Source organism: Eutrigla gurnardus (genome assembly GCF_963514095.1).
Source record: "Eutrigla gurnardus genome assembly, chromosome: 1".
NCBI classification, from domain to species: domain Eukaryota; kingdom Metazoa; phylum Chordata; class Actinopteri; order Perciformes; family Triglidae; genus Eutrigla; species Eutrigla gurnardus.
Genome location: NC_139915.1, coordinates 16,948,401 through 16,962,993, shown reverse-complemented (window position 1 = coordinate 16,962,993; position 14,593 = coordinate 16,948,401).

Genomic DNA, 14,593 nt, shown 5'->3' with positions numbered 1-14,593 from the left:
CTGTCTCCTGTTTCCCCCTCCAGGTGAATCTCTCGGCCATGCCAGTTGTCTGCTGAGCAGCTGTAGGAGCAGGAGGCTGACGGCTCTCCTTCTTCAGAGGGAGACTATCACACTTTAAAAAACCATGACAAATCACCCTGCTGGTTGTCTTTTCCCGTTTATCTTCTCCCTGAAGCAGGTCTCCAGCGCACCTCTGTCCCAGTGAGAAGGGAAACTTTCATGCAGTAGCAGTCTCTTCGGCTGGTTGACGGCGACTGCATCCAACAAAAACTGCCTATTACAGAAGAATGATTCTGTTGGCGGATTCTGATGTCTGTCTTCGGCTAAATACACCCGAATAGCTGAGTCAGCCAAACACTGTAAAATAGACACATTCTTGTCCATAACATCATCTGCACTCATATTTTGGGAAGCAAAGGGAACATGGTTGAGGTTGAGGGTTGAAACTCCGCAAAATGTCCTTTGACTTGAGATGCTCAAAAGGGCCATGAAAAAAGGAAATTCACTATGGAGTGTTGCTATGGTTAAAAAAAAGTTTGGTAACTGGATTCAAGCATTGGGGTTCTACATTTTTTTTTCTTCTAGTCTTCTTTTTACTCTCTTTTTCCTACTCCTACATTCTTTATTCTGACCCTGTCAGTCTCCATTGCATCATTAGAAACCTTCTGTAGTCCACAGAGAAGCACATTATTCCAAGGAAATTCATTAATATCTGTACTGTCTATGGTACCGAAGCTGTTGGCTGTTCCTGGAGCCTATTAATATGTCACAGGAACAGCTTTCTGGAAACTCCAGGCACTGTGTGTCTGTGTGTGTCTGAACATTCAAAATTTCAGTGGTGACCCTCAAACCCTATGGCTGGCCATTTTATCCACTGTGGAAAAATCTGTCAGCTTTGTTTTTATTGAACTTTGGAAAGCAAAAAAGCTCTACCAAGATGTAGGCCTAAAGGTGATAAATATATAAACACTGCATAAATGAAAGGTTTTCAATACACAGGTTGGATATGGTTTACTCAAATAAACTGAAAACAAAAATTGTGTGGACAACATATATATTATATATTTAATAAAATGTATTATTTTCCCACTATGAAGAAAAATGTTTTTAGTATATTGAGAAATGATTGCGCATTCCTCTCATGATAACATAGCAATGCTTATATCAATGGGAGTAGCAGCACAGACATTTATTTCTTTGAAAATGTTTACCTTAAGGTTGCAATGTGGACAATCTAGACAGAATTTGAGTATAAAACAAATTAACTAACATCAGAATTCTGTAGAAGGTACAGGGTTGACTATGTGTTGCAGAGATATCTACTGAAATTAGCATGCTTACCAGCTAGCCCCATCCTTCCGTGTTGTACCACTTGTATCTGGAGAGGCGATTATTGGGGGCACCCACACAAGGCCCAGTTCATCCGTACTGTGCCGAAGTTTGATTGTCCCCCCTCCCCTGTCTCCCCACTGGCCTGCACTCACATTGCTCCAGGGCCAACCAGGCCTCAGCATGGTTACCTCTTGTACATATGTCATCACGTCATTATATGATACATGCATTGTCTTCATGAAACGTCCTTTAATTTCCAAGAAGTTCTGGTATACCACAACTGAGAGGAGTTGTGGATTTTCTGAAAGACCTCCAAGTTCTTGTGGGTTTTATCCAGCTGACTGAATATTACGTCTGCCCAATTTCGAGTTAACCCTTGACCTCTGCATCAGACCAACATTAACCCTTTGCCGCCATTGTTTAAAATGATTGTCGAGAGGAAAGGTCACACCGATTGGATGTCATGTCCATGTTGCGTAGGCTACCTGTACCTGTGCTGGTGCATGTGCAACTGTACTTACACTAGTAAAACAAACTGGACTTTGGGGCTTCAACTTGCTTAAGCACAGTACAGATTGCCCAGTATGAGTGCGCTCTGAGTCACAGTAGTGCCCAGTCCCTCGTAAGAGGAGCCCTCAAGTTTGTCACGTTAAAGCAACAGGGTCTGTGTTCATTCTGATAGTTCCTTTAGTCAATTCAATCCAAGCTGGGAGGAGGGCTGGCGGCAGCTCTGACAGCTGTGCCTCCAGGTAACGGATGGCAGTGGTGACTAGCATTCAGCTAGTCAGCAATTCATTTCCAGGGTTGTCCACTAGGATCAAACCCCTTGGAACTGTGGTTTCCACTGTCAGAATTTGTTACGTTAGCTCCGCTACCTGAAGGTCTTATCACCTCACCTCCACTCCTGGGGAGAATTACACAAGTTTCTTGTTTTCTGCCACTTTGGATTGAAATTCGAGCTGAAGTGAAAACCGCCTTTGTAATCCCTTTACATCCCCGGTCATATTGTTCACCTATATATGCCAAAAAAAGGTCTTTGTATTTTTATAATCTCCAATATTTTTTTCCTTTTGGAAAAATATGACTCATGCTTACATCAGCTGGTATCCACTCATTTCAACCAATAACATTATGACATCCATCTCTGCACAGAGCTAGAGAAGGTTGTAAGCTACATTTTTCAACAATCAAATCCCTCCCAACGTCATGTCCCGCCCACTATCCTGTTTCATCTCAGAAATCTGTTACCAAATGGAAGATAGATGCTCTGAATAATTATTCCCATAAACAAACTATGAAAATATACACAGGCTGCGAGCCCTGGTTAGCGGCACATTAAACACAATATAGGCCGATCCAACATGAAGATATATTATAGCAGCCCTATTTTTATCATCTCAGAGTTTGAGCAATTTGGTCAAATGTATGTATTCTTGCCCTGCTGTTAGTTATTTATCTTATAACTGATTGCTCTAAATGTTATTGTATAGACCCATTATCGCTGCAAAAATCTGCCTCCTTTTTCTTTGGAGCACCTGTTCAAGGAAAGTGCAACTGTGGAAATTTAAGTCCTTTTTTTGCCCTGTGGCCATTTCAGACTGCAAGGCGGCTCATCTAGCCTGTTAATCATCCCCCATACACAGTCAAAACTGACATGATAAGTTGATGCATTACTGTGTAATGCTCCAGTAATTATTCTTTCCTTTAACAAGGCAGGAATGCAAAGCCGGGCTGCCCTCCTTCCCTCCCATGTCTCAGTCATTTATTTCTTCATTTTCTCTCAATTTAAGAACAATCTCAGTCGTGCTGGAGCATGGAGGAAATGTGACCAGGGGAGTGGTGCTCTTGAGCTAATCTAGAATGGCTCATCGCTGTTCTAGCATACTGAGCTACACTTTTCGAATGCATGTGATTATTGTTTTTGACGTTTATGTAGTCAGGGAAGCTTGACTCAACACAAATATTATCTTTTGGTGTTTAACTCTTACTTAAATGTACAGTCACATGTATGAGTCAAAAAGTGCCTTGCCTAAAGGCACCTGATTGGAAGTTTTTGATGAAGGTCATTTACTTACAATGCAGAGGCTTTTCCCTGTCAATCTGGGAAATTGAACCAGATGGCCTCAAGGTTGCATGTTTGCTTTTACCTCTGGGGTGAATTGTTTCTAGCTGAATCTCTGAGGTGATTGTCAGAATGTGTCAGAGTGTAATTACAGGTCAAAACATGAGATTTACATGAGATTTGATTTGACTGCCAGATTTCAGTGAAATCTTATTGCCTGAACCATTTAATGTATTGACACTGCTACAACATTCTAACTCACATCTGTACAGGAGGATTAGGTTCGGATTCTGGATATAGCGGTCACCTAGAAGTACATTTATTTTCTGCATTGACAGATTTTAGGTGTTGGAGCACTTGTGTATGTAAAGACTTCAAAATTCGATATTGAATGAATTTGGCTGCTATGATGCACCATTGTGTTCCTATTACAGGCATGACGTGCTATATATAAAAATTTAACTGGTCATCACTTTTTCCAGACTTGGTCTACGTGGATTCATTGAGATTGTTGTGTGCGAGGGAACATCTCGGCGGGTACGATCGTGGAGGTGGAAACATGCAGTGCTCAGGGCAGAATAGTCGCTCAGTGTCACGCTTCTGGCACTCCCATGATAAAGAATTAAAAAATAAGCTGCCCTCAGGAAAAAGGGATTCGACAGAACAACTCTACCAGTGGCTTCTGCTGTTTTTAGCACCTTCCTGTGGGCAACAAGGCACTCGCAGGCACCACGTTGGCTACAACTGATTTCTGTTTCTCGGTTAAGGAACATTGATGAGATCATGACACCATTGAGAGCAAACGTACATACTTTTGGAACCTCCTTTTAACCTGGATGGAGGTACAGAGGCATCTAGAGGAAACTGTAACACACACGCACACATGTATTAGGAAGTAGAGCTCGCTCAACACTGAGCAACATCTATCTGCCGTAGTAGAGTTTCATCGTCAAATGAAGGTCAATAGCAACAAAGGCATTCAAACCAGTGATGAACATCTAGGAGGTTGTATTGTGGATTTTGACAATGACTACTTCTTCTTGTGTGTGTGTCTGTGTATGTGTGTGTGTGGTCTTGAGAGGGCATGAGAAAGAGTGTGTGAGCGAGAGAGAGAGAGCGAGAGAGAGAGAAAGAGGGGGGGGGGTGACAGGTATAAGTGAAAGAAGAGGAGGTGAGCCATCAAGAAACACATCCTACATGGTTCAGGAGACTAATTATACAAGAAGGCCAAGCTAAGTCGACCACTTCAGAGAGTGTGCAGGCTACACAGGGACCAAACGACATGGATACCCCATTCAGAGGAGGGAAACAGCTTCTCATGCATGCCTTATTACCCCAAAGACCCACGTCTGTGGCAGATAAGTCACATACTGCTTCCAGCCATGCTCCTCTGCGGACAAAGATCCTGTAATGATACATTTCACTTCTGGCGATTTCCAGTTTGATGGGTGGAAATGTGAAAACAAAAAAAAGGAAAAAGTGTGCAATATGGGACATCATCTCTGACCCCCATCAAAGAGTTCTCTCTTCACATCTCCTGGTAAGGCGAAACAGTGCCAACCCCTCATTTTGCTGCAGTCCATCTCTAATGGGATTTGGGTTTTATATTAAGTCCTCCTTCCCCTTCCCAACCTCCCTTTGTCCTGACACCGTGGTGTGAGTGATTTGAATTTAAAAAGTGGCTAAATCCACAGAGCAAGGCTTCAAATAGGATTGTGTGCACCTTTCGCTGTTAAACAGGGCCTTGCAGGTAAGCCTGTCCTGTAAAATGACAGAAAAGGTGAGGGGTGCGCTTATGTAAGGCATCACTTACACACTCGCCTGCTCACAAGAGGAAGCTCTCTCACAGCGTCTTGTACAACAACTCAGCGAGGCTGAATAACGAGCTGGCCAGTATGCATCCAAAGGCACTGTCTGAAAGTCACTGGGGGTATTCCATGAACACAAACAGTCAATGCGCTGTTTTTGCTTTCATTATGGAGTGGGGGTGACATTCTGTTAAATAAATGATTCACAGTCAGCTACAGCTGAGTACCATCGGTAACATAAAGCGTTAAACTGCTTCCAGCTTTGCAATCTATCACATGAACTGCTGCAGCTACATTTAAGCATGTTTACAGCTTAAATATGTTGCAAATATTCATGCTTTTAGCACATTAATATAAGTCTACATGGCGATACTCACATGCTGGTGTTAACCAGGTCATTTTCACCATGCTCTCTTAGTTTAGTGTGTCACCACGGATACATTTGGTAGTTGTCACAGAAAACAGCTGAGGCTTATGGGAATGTCATTAGTTTTGCATATATTTGGTCATAAACCAAAGTATTCAACGCATTAAAATTGTGACCCCCAAGATGAAAATTCAGTCTCAACGTGACTACAATTCATACTGAAGGGAACATGAACACGTGTTCAACATCTCATGGAACACTGTTCAACTGTTGCCAAGACGTTTCACTAAAAAACATAACTGCCAGTTTCATGTTGGCACAAGAGGAAAATCAGGGGATCGATGAATTCATTAGGAGACATCCTCAGGGAACAATGATTGTCTGTACAAGAGGATCACCAAAGTCATTAGGAGTCATCCTCTTCAATCCATGAGTGTCTGTACACAATTATATCCAGTAATTCTAAAGTTTTTGCAGTCTGGACCAAAGTCTGACTAACTATCTGTGCCCAATACTATGTTTAACGCAAGGTCAAAATTAATAGAAACATGTAAATCTGTTGCTCAGCTCTATTTGTATTGTTTTTTCCTGAAGGGTAATGAAGGGTAATATAACATCAGCTACTGTACGCCCAAGATCAAATGAATGTCCTTTATTTATTGGCATGCATCTGTCAATGTGTGGTCTTTGTCACACACTCAATCTTACTCTGACATGTTCAGTGTCATAGCTAATTACAAAAGTAATACATCGGTCTATTAGTAGCTGCCTCAACAGCCCGAGACTGATTTCTACCATAACTAGTTGGGACATTAGCATTCAAAATTAGCATTCAGATGAAGAATTCTCTCCATTTTCCCAGGAAATTGTACTTTTTATGAGAGGTTACTAGTAACAATAATCGAATTTGGCGATGCATCGCAATGCGGGACATGCAACGTGCCATAATCGATTATGTCACTGTGTATTTTCTGGCCTCGAGTGGACAATAAAGTTGTGAAGTTTCAATTACTTCCGGGGGCATTTCCCGAACAACAACACTAAAGGATCAAGATGGCTGAGGTGGAGGGAGATGATCGCCATAGACGGGTAATTAAAGTCGCAGTCGGCAAGTCTGGCAGATCGAGTCAAATTTTGAATGTTTAAAACACTCACGCCCCTCCCCCTGCATTTCCGAGCTCCTCCGCTCCCTACCATCGAGTGCTCGTCAGTGCGCTACACCAGATTCTGTGAACGCGCCTGTGTCTTCTCTCATCGATAAATGGCATGGAGTACACGCTACACAGAGGTAAGCTGGCTAACTTACTCATAGATAGCAACTGCTAACGTCATTTAGCGTATGCCTAGCTTGAGGCGTGTACCTGTGATATTGTAACATGCATGAGGGGGGAAGTGGGATCTGTGGCGTCTAGGTGCACATAGAGGCACGTTTTTTTTTTCTTTTCTAAAACCGGATTTATGTTGTTGTATCGGAGCATAGTTTCAGTGAATATGATCAAAAGCAGGGAGAAGACAAACATTTCTCATTCAAAGCACTGAAAGCAGTGATTTATGTTTTCTTTTCAGGTTTGAAAACGCCATATCCAATACCCTGTACCATTCAATTTTATTTTAATTTATGACATTTATGTCAAAGATACAGGAGAGTGATAATACACACATGGCAGCTAATAAAATCTGTTGTTCAATATCTGACTGCTTGTATTGCCTCATGACTGATGAAAAATTTGCCTTGTGTGCAGTAGAATTTTGATGCATCGCAATGCATCGTAGAATCGAATTGAATTGAATCGTTACCTCGTGATTCCTAGTCTAATCTAATTGTGAGGGCAGTGCCAATGCACACCCCTAGAGGTTACTCAGTATTCAAACCTGAATTATGATCTGGTAAACATAATTTTCTTGTTTGATTATTTTGCCGGTGGTGAGGTGACAAGCAGTGATGGGTAGAACGAAACAGCACCAAAGGTATTGATACTTTTTGTGAAGAATCATTTCTCGTAGGTTTTGTATTGATACTGGCTATGATTTGGTTCTTCTATCACCAAATCATCAATTACCTGTCCCTTGATTGCATCTCTCAGGGCCCATAATGTTTTGGCAGCCCAGTATCCCCAGGAAAGATATAGATATTTGATGAAACAAAGCATAATCTAAGTATCAACTGGTCCAGTCACTTGCTGCTTTCTGGCAAGAACCTTATAGACCAATAGAATGAATGAAGACCAAAAACAGACACAGGGTGGAAACAAATCACCAACTGTAATATTTGTGGAGAGGCCAAGAGCAGAATTCACTTCAAACACACCTAAATGAATCAGGAGAAGCAGCGCATAGAGCTTGAAAGAGCAGCAAGGAGGTCCAGAAACTGTTGCAAACATCTATTTGTGCCAGGCTGTAATCCTGCTTTATTATTATGATCGTTATGCATTCTTTTCAAAAACTGCGTGAAATGCCAACTTCAATGGTGTATTCGACACTTATAACAAATCATTTCTCTTCAATGAAAGTACATTACGAGACATTTTCAATAAACACTTTGGTGATATTACCAGTGTAAATGATACCTGATTTGGTTATATATTAGATTGAAGCCCAACTTACAGACTGTGTTAAATAAACAATTCAGTTATGTATCTCCAATGAAAGAAGTTGAAGTCAGACAGACAATGTTATGAAAAAATATTTTGCATATGAAATGTATATTCACTGTCTTTTAGACAGAAAACATGATTGACACGCTATTACTTCAAGTACCACCAGAATTCTATGGCCCGAGATGAAAAGGTTTTATTTTTTGTTTTACAATTTCTAAATGTATATCAGTTTTATATGTCAGCAAGATTATAACAACCTGTCTTAAATCTAGAAGTTACATTGCTCAAAATTGTTCACCCACAGCCACTTTCCTACCCGAAAGCGTAGACCTATCTGCACCTCTGGTGTCTGGGTATCGAGGATCGCTTCTCCAGGATAGGAGTGGTCGTGTCAGGGAGATTGTAGCGAGGATTTACTGATGTGTAGCTAGAATCGAGAGTCCTGCATTATTTGCATTATCCCATGTCTTATTCTCTTTCACCAAGATTGGATTATCAAAAAACACAAAGAAATACATGCTGCCCATCACATGGTAAATCATGCCAATATGATTTTCCCACAGAAACTAATTTCGCTTCTCCATCAGGTTGACCATGCTACTTTGTAAAGCTGCTTTCTTCCAGAGTGACTTGACTCTATGGCAGATCTAACCTCCAAGATCTCAACACTGCATTCTCTGTTTAACATCCCTGGTTAAATATCAAAACTATATGAAAACAAAATATGTGCCGTCCTCCTTACGTCAAACTGACCAATTGTGTCATGTTATCCAACTTTAACATGCAGACGAGGTCCTACAACTAATACTTTTTTATGAAAAAAGAAGTAGTATTCTCGATACATGATTTACATGTAGCTTATTTTCTTAACATACAACACTAGCATTAAAAAAGTAGGGATGTGACTAGCAGTGTTGGGCAAGTTAAAGTGTAACTAGTTAAGGTACTAGTTACTTCTCCCAGAAAGTAACTAAAGTAGTTACTGAGTTACAAATTCTAAAAGTAACTAGTTACTTTGGAAAGTAACTATTGCGTTACTTTCAAATAATTTTTAAATACTGACATGTCAAATAATTTGGACCCCATCTCCATCCCTCTTTGACGGAACTTAAAATACATGTGCATGTTCAATTACTTATGATAAATCTGAGTATTATAATGAAATGGATACTCAATACATTACAAACAGAAATCCATAGTGCACAAATCTAAACAATTTTATTGGAGATATTATAATTACTATGCTTATAGAGGGGATTGATAAAAATAACACAATATATCTTTTGGAAAAGCATTTAGCAAAACATTATCAACCAATTCTAATCCAATAGTAATAATAACAACAATAATAATACATTTTATTGATCAGATTATTGAGAGCTTTGTAAATGATGAGGAGGATCTTGAAGTGGATATGCTGCTTTATTGGGAGCCAGTGAAGGTGTTGCAGGATGGGTGTAACGCATTTCTTTGAGTAACTTACACTTTGTCTTCTAAAGAAGTCTCTTATGTCCACTTTTCTTTTTTTAGACATCCTGGCTGCGTCTAATTACCAAACACACATACACACGCACGCACGCACATACGCACATGGACACCGATTCAAACGTTAATATAAAAGAAACCTCTGATATTACAATCCTTCTAGCTGACGTGAACCAGGCAGAACAAACTCCCAATTTCCAGTAGCGGACTCCTGACTGCAGACTAGCAGACCTGTCCGTGTGCAAGCAAGATGGAGTGACAGCGGGGACAGCCAATCACACAAGAAACGGCAGAGCCAATCGAGGAGCTTGTGGGCGGTCTAAACTAAGGGAAACAGGCTTCAGTTTGAGCGGCTGTTTTTCGCTTGGTCCTAGTGCTTGACGCGTCTCTGTTTACTATAGCGTAACATTTGTTTTTTTCTGCCTTCAATTAAGTAACGCGCCAGATTTTTTGGCAGTAACGATAACGGCGTTATAATAATGAGATGAGTAATCAATTAGATTACTCGTTACTGAAAAAAGTAACGGCGTTACTAACGCCGTTACTTATAACGCCGTAATTCCCATCACTGGTGACTAGTTGATTAAACATTCTGACCCTCGCTATTCGGCACCAGAAATACTAGTCGGTTAAGCGTTTGTAACAGATTTAAGGCTAAACATAAAAACATGAACCTAAACATCAAATTTAGGTTCGGATTCCGGGCCACACCGACACAGTGAGAAAGACACAGATGTTTATAAAAATAGTTCCTTTATTTCTAAATATGATTTAAATACATATGATGTCACACATAATTACTTTTCTATAAAACATACAAGATGTAAAAGCAATGTCCTAATAAGTTCAGTCCAGCAGTCACTTCCACAAGGAAAGTGATTTGGTATACCAAGCAGTCCAGTCCAGTCAAGTCTGCCCCTAAGTTACCTTTGCGCCCGAGCGTCAGCAAAGGCGCCGACTTCAATGGTTTGGCCAGCCGAATGCAGTCCGCCTCCAAAATCCAGCTCCGGGAGTTCCGGGTACCAGTGCCGCTTTGCGCTGTCGCCTTCCTCAGCTCTGCCACAACCCTCTGGATCCGGTGCTCTCAATTAAATTAAATTAAATTCAGTTTTATTTATAGTGCTATACAACAGAAGTCATCTCAGGACACTTAACACATTGAGCAGGACTAGAATATGCTCATGATTTTCATTCAATACAATTTCAAAGTCCCAACATCATCCAGGAGTAAGATTTACAGCGACAGTGGTGAGAAAAAAACTGTCTTTTAGAAATCTCATGCAGCCCAGGCCCTTGGGTTCCAACTACATTTGGTGTTGGTAGTAGTATAGTAGTAGTAGCATTAGCAGTAGTGGTGGTATTAACAGAAGCAATAGTAACAACAGTAGTAGTCCATGGCAGCAGGCACAGCCACGACCTGCTGCACACAAACCCAAGATACACGTGGACTCAGGATAACCCAAAACTTCAAACCACGGACCCAACCCGCACACACAACCAGTGGGGGGAATTGCACATATAACGTTCCGACACACCTGCTGGGTTATGGTCTCTTGTTGAGCTGGATGGCCAGCAGCACACTGACTGAAAGTAGCTTACTGTAACATGTATGTTACCGACTACAGCTAGTGGACTATCACCAGCTAGCTGCATGAATCGTGCTTGCTAAGATACTAAAGGTATAAGCTAGGCTATACCAAACCAAGATGGAAATGGTTCCAGACCTTTAGAGTTCCCAAAGGTGTAACTTGGTCCCCCCAGGATTTTTCCACTCAAATTTAAGACTTTTTAAGACCTTTTTAAGACCACGTCCGATGAAATTTAAGACCAACCTCGCACCTATTCTGGCATACATTTATGAAATAATGCAAAAGAAATCTGTCAGAATAACACAGGGACAAATAACAATCACTTCTTTTAATAAAGAATAAAGTGTGTGCACGCCAAATGTATACATTTCCCCCAAAATATTCAGCATGCTCCTTCTGCAGCATCTCAAAAAAACGCCAATTGACGTTGGGTCCGTCCATGGACAGAGACACCATCATCCTCAAATCAAGGTCACGTAAACATTCCTACAAGAAATCAAAAACAAATTTTAAAACACAGTTGCATTCTATCATAGGCACTGTCATAACATCATAGCACTATGTAATCTGTAAATTCTAGTGTGGTGGAGATTCAAGCCTCCAGGTTAAAGGGTTCTGTCCCAGAGAGTGGTGAGGGAGAATATTACCGTCACTACTGTCATTATAGTTTTTTTCTGTTTACTCTACATGCATTTTCCTATGGCCCTAACTCTAACCTCTTGTTCAGAGCCTATGTAACTATGTGGCAAAGAGATATGAAGAGAGTTCATTTGCAAAAGAGATAAGATAACTAGTTTTTACAACATTTTTAAATTAGTATTTACACCAGGTGATATCAGTCAAACCAAACAAACAAAACAGATGTAACTCAAAAAACATAAAGACTTATTGAAAACAACATTATGCAAAGAATAATTAAAAAGTCTCAGCTCATTTTTTCATTTTTTCAAAATGGTGTTTATCTGCTTTTGCAAATGAACTCTATTATTCTGATTTAAGTTCAAACAACATCTATATTTCAGTTTAAGGATACATTTGTGGGGGGGGGGGGAGAAGAAAAAAAGCAATGGATACTTACTTTAAAATGTTTTAGTACGTCCAGCGCCGTAGCATGGCCCATGAACTCAGAGCCAAAATATCTTGACTGGACCCGGTCACCAACCCAGTAGCGCAGATGAATGTCCAGCTGTTTAGTTTTTGTGCTTTTGTTTAGACTTTCGTCAAGCATGACCACAAATCCAGAAGCCTTGACCTGGTCGGTCAGTTGTTTGGTGATGAAAGGGGCCAGACCAAACTTGGTAATATAGGCAGTCTTGTTGCTCCCACATGTGAAAGTAGCCGCGATCTCCGAGTCGGGGAACATCACTTTGAAGAGCTCGCTTATATTTTCATTTTACGTTATGGGCAAGTGCAGATTTAATCCACTGTGGCTCAGTGACTCAAAATATGACTGGGTTCAGGCTGTACCGGGGAATGAGTGGGAGGCTCAGTGCCGTCTTTGCCGAAAAAAATTCAAGCTCAGTACAATGGGTCATTTGGCCTTGGAGTCGCACATGAAGAGTGCTAAACATTTAGCATGCTTAGCAGCTACACAGAAGCAGGCACCCATATCCCAGTTCTGCGCCGCAAACCCGACGCCAACCTCAACAGTCACCTCGGCTGCCAGCAGCACCTAGCCCACACAGCCAGGTAACGTACGAGCTTTTTGTGGCTCGACGCCAACTCTTAAGGCAGAGGTGACGTGGATACTAAAGACGATATCGGACCACCACTCCTACCAAAGCTGCTGCGCGAGCGACGACATCGGTGGGTCAGCGGCTAACTGTGCACGCTCTAGCGTAATGTGGCGTTCTAGTAAACTTGGAAATCAGGATTTTCCGACCACCTAGTTGAAACAGTGCATTAATGCCACCTCATGTCGGAGATCGATAGTCGGAGAGAAAAAAAAATCATTTTACAACGCAACGTTCCATGTTTTGTTTTTTTGTTAGTGTTTTACTTAGTATACAGTTATGTTGTTGAGCTGTACTATCATGCATATAAGAAAGGGAAAAATTAAGACCTTTGAGAATGAAATTTAAGACTTGTAAACAAAACTTAAGACCTTTTCAAGGCCTTAATTTATGGTTATCAAATTTAAGACTTTTTCAAGTTTTTAAGACCCCGCGGGTTTATTTACAGTGCCCTCCATTACACGTGTAACTCAACATTCAGAACTAAACTATAAGGAAAATAACTCAGTAAAAGAACTATAGCAAATAAAAATAGAAAATTAACAAAAGACACGTGTCTCTGGCAGCACGGCCTCCCCCTCTCCCCCGGAGCCCAAATTCCTCTGCCTTATATTAGGCAAATTCGACTTGATGTAGCCGCCTGCAGCGCGCTACCTAACGTGATGTATTGTGGGTTGAAAGCGATGCATGATGGCTAGAATTGTGTCCGACTTAGCAGCCGACTGCGAGGACGTCACAGGGTCGCGACCATATCACGTGACCCAAAACATCGCGGGAACAAGTTTTTAAGAGCCACTTCTTGCAGCGCTTGGCAGCGCGGTCTACGACGGCTGCAACCGGCTTGTTCACACCTCCGCTACAGCGGAATGGTTCTCATTGGTTAAAAGTTCAATGACGTGTGTTCAGGTCCACACTCGGCGGCCACCTTTGATTTCATGGCTTGATCTAAAGTTCTGTGCATTATGCTGTGAGTAGGCATATTATATGTGAGGTCTGGTTAATACAAACATAGAATGATAATACAAATATACTGGAAAAAAAGAATGCCTTCCACATGTTGCCTTGCATGTGTGTGTGTGTGTGTATATATATATATATACACACACACACACTTTATACATATCCTCTTTGCTTTGCTGCTGTGTTCTATCGCTTGAGTACCATAGTCACGTTGACTTTGTTGTCCGACTTGACGGCGTTTGGCTGCCGTCTCTTTTAGAGCCCGCCCCCTCAGACACCTGCAGCTCTCGTCGGCGTGATAAGTCAAGTCAAGTCAAGCCAAGACCATCCTGAACAAGCCTATTGGGTCCGCAATGCATCCTAGCCCGATTCAGTCCGAACCAAAGTACGAGATTTACATTTACATTTAGGTCATTTAGCAGACGCTTTTGTCCAAAGCGATAAGTACATTGGTCAAAAGAAGGAAACAAAGAAACCACAACGTATCATTGCCGATAAAGTAAGAGCTAAAAATAGAACATGTGTTAGGTCCTCATCTGAGTAAAGTAGTGCTTCAAGAGCAACAGTGCTACGATCAGAGTGCTATAGGTAAGGTTGTTTTTTTTGGGGGGGGGGGGGCGGGGTGTTAGTGGTTCATGCTATGTAGAGTCGAGGTGAAGT